Source organism: Bison bison, unplaced genomic scaffold (genome assembly GCF_000754665.1).
Source record: "Bison bison bison isolate TAMUID 2011002044 unplaced genomic scaffold, Bison_UMD1.0 scf7180017864146, whole genome shotgun sequence".
NCBI lineage: Eukaryota > Metazoa > Chordata > Mammalia > Artiodactyla > Bovidae > Bison > Bison bison.
In genome coordinates, this window is record NW_011494718.1 from 8,625,222 (window position 1) to 8,628,754 (window position 3,533).

Genomic DNA, 3,533 nt, shown 5'->3' on the forward strand with positions numbered 1-3,533 from the left:
AAAGACCCTGATGCTGGAAGGGATTGGGGGCAGAAGGAGAAGGGGACGACAGAGGATGAGATGGCTGGACGGCATCACCAACTCGATGGACATGAGTTTGGGTAAGCTCCAGGAGTTGGTGATGGACAGGGAAGCCTGGCATGCTGCAATTCATGGGGTTGCAAAGAGTCGGACACGACTGAGCAACTGAACTGAACTGAACAGAACTAGAGCACAGAGGAGAAACAGGCAACCATGTGAGCACTGAGACCAAAATTGAGGAGGAGGTAAGATTATGAAGGACCATCAGTGCCCAACTAGAGGATAGCTTTTATGGTATGCTGCTGCTGCTGCTGCTAAGTCGCTTCAGCTGCTAAGTATGACTCTGTGCGACCCCATGGATGGCAGCCCACCAGGCTCCTCCATCCCTGGGATTCTCCAGGCAAGAGCACTAGAGTGGGTTGCCATTTCCTTCTCCAATGCATGAAAGTGAAAAGTGAAAGTGAAGTCGCTCGGTCATGTCCAACTCTGCGACCCCATGGACTGCAACCTACCAGGCTGCTCCATCCATAGGATTTTACAGGCAAGAGTACTGGAGTGGGGTGCCATTGCCTTTTATGATATAGGCAGCAGAATCCAGAAAAGGTTTTAAAGCTGCAGAGTGGCAAAAACAAAACTCTCCATTAGCAGGCATGCTCTGATGCAAAGTGGAAAATAACTTGGAAAGAGAAGCAATTTTGAGAGGAAGACTAGTTACCAGACTATTAGAAAAATCTGGCAGGCAGATATTGCAAGAGATACTGCAAACTGATCTAAACTACAGTAGAAGAAACTGACCTGAAAACAAATATAAGAGACCAAGCAGAGGAGGCGTTTCAAATGCGTAAAGTTCGAGTAGCTGTTAGGTATAGAACTTAGAGTGAGGTTAACTGAGATGGGAAGATGAGAGAAGATACAAGGTAGAAGGGAAAGATGATGAATCTGCTTTTAAATATGTTGGATTTGAAGTCCAAATTCAAGAAGCTATCCAGTGTGCCGTTTGTATTACATATGCAGAACTCAAAATTGGAATTATAAATTTGGGAGTTGGCAACACAGAGATGATGGTTAAGCCATGGGAGTGGATGAAATCTGCCAAGAAATGTGTATAGAGTGAGATGAAAAGGAAGAAGAGATTTCACAGGATACTTGAAAGAGTGGTTAGGGTAGTATAAAAAGCATCAGGAGAGGAGAGTATCATGAAAATTAAGGGAGGAGAGGCTTTAAGATTCCTACCCACACAGGAGAGATCAGACCAGCAGAGAAACCAGGTGTGCTAACGAGCCAGCAAGTGGGACTACAGTGCTTGAAGCTCTATCAGACTTTGCGGGCATGTTCTAAAGATTTGCCAGAGAATGAAAATCTGTTGTCAGATTCAAGCGATAAACATCAGCTGGAAATCAAAGATGGAGCAAGAGGGCAAACATCAAGTAAATGCAAAATGAGGGAGGTGAAGTATCAGGATGGGAAAAACCCAAAAAAGTTCCAGGATTTTTGACAGAGCTGCTTCTTATCAAGTTCTGGCCAGGTGGTAGACTGGATCAGAACGAACACTAGAGATGTTCAATCATTTCCAGGAACAAGAGGCCTGAAGGGCCACTGAGGGGTTCCAGCAACTTGGTTAGTTTGAGAGGTCGATATCATGCTGCCCTGGAGTGAAGGAGAGATTGGTAAGTGAAGGCAATGCGTGGAGATGGAATGGAATTTATTGGAATTTTGTGATGGAAGCCTGAGTAGCAGGCAGAATTCAAAGAAAGCGTGTTTAGGATGTTTGTAAGCTGAGGGTAAGCATCTTTCTTGGGGAGGAGGAATGGGAGACTGAAGGAGCACATAAGTTAAGGAATCAAGGTGGAAGCCAGCGGTACCTATGGAGAAGTGCAGTGTGCCCATTACATCATATCTTGTTTCCTTTGTTGCTTTACAGAATATGAAGAAAGTGCAAAGGGTGAGGGGTATTGAGGCAGCTCATACTTGGAAGCCTTTGTTTTCTCAGTGAAGTGAGACCTAACCATCCAGGAAGAGAGCACCCAGGTAAAGGCTTGAGAAAAGAGTAACATTCTGGAATGGCAGCTGCAGAGAGACAAGGCTGTCTGGGGTGTGAGGGATTAGATTTTCCCTGAAGGCCCAGCTCAGGCAAGAGACAGATTTTTATCCAGCCACAATCAGAACCAGAAGGTCTAAAATCAGAGACAATAAATAATAATAAAAATAATAAACAGGTATTTTCCAGGTGGAAACAAAGGAAAGCATAGAGGATAAAGAATCCAAAAGTGGTCAAGAGGGCAGACCAGGTTACCCTGAGTCATTTCAGGCCTAGGATAATGGTCTATCACATGTCCTACCATAGTGTCCGACACACAAAAGGCACTTAATAAATGTGGAACGATGCGCAAATGAACAATTAAATGAATGTATGAATGAATGAGTACATACTTGAAATTCAGGCTGTTTATGGAGGAAATGAAGTAAGACATTAATAGACTGAATGACTATAAAGGATTTGAGAAGCAGGATTGTGTGATGAGGCAGAAACAACAGGTTTTGTGGGAGTGAAAGAGTTGGAGAAGAGAAAGAATACAAGGTTATGGGCAGAGTCCCTTCAAAATTCAGATGTTCAGAGGAGCAGTTCCACGTGATAAAAGGTCCAAAGTGTGCTTCTGCAAATGGGGTTGGTAAAGTGGAAAGGAGGTGATTGTCAGTATGAGGGCAGGCTGTTAGAGGGCTCATCAGGATATAACACGAAGTCACTTAAGACGACAGCGGATGCTGGAGTGAAGAGAGAAACTGTGAGCCAAGTTTCAAAGTCCTTGAAAACCGAGAAGAAATGCCCCAGAGGTAACACTAAAACACACCTGTATATTTCATCAAGATAATATTGGCTGTCCTTGCCACCCAGCTTCCTTGGGATCAAATAAAAGGATAATTATATGAAGTTTTTATTGTTAGGAACCAAGAGATAAAAGTGGGCAACATATCCTTCAAATAAGGAGAGATTTTAAATGAAAACTACTCAAAACTGCCAGGAAGCTGCAGGGAGACAGGATAATGTTGAAGTCCTTTTCAAGAAGCCAAAATACAGGGGCAACCTTTAGAGTGTTCTGGGGGAAGCAGTGACTCTGGGAGTCAATATGGGTCTCAATAAGAGGAAACAAGCAGAGAAAATCATTTGAGCTGCTAATTATGTGCTAACTTCTGAGAACTTTATCTATATCATCCTGAATTCCCACAGCAACCATGCAAATTGGCTATCAGTACCTTCAGATTACAAATGAGGAAGCAGGGACTGTGGTTGAGTAAATTTCCCGAGGCTACACAGTTATTAAACAGAGTCGCAGAAGTCGAACCCAGCTCAGGTGGATCACATCCCATCCTATCTCCACTCTGCTCCATTATAGTAAAACGTAATGTGTTCAGAGCTTTATAGCGGAATTGAGAACGTGACGGATGATGCACGAAGAACTAGTGGAGGACGGAGGGAAAGATATGGGAAAATGATCAGGGGGAGACTGGAGTAT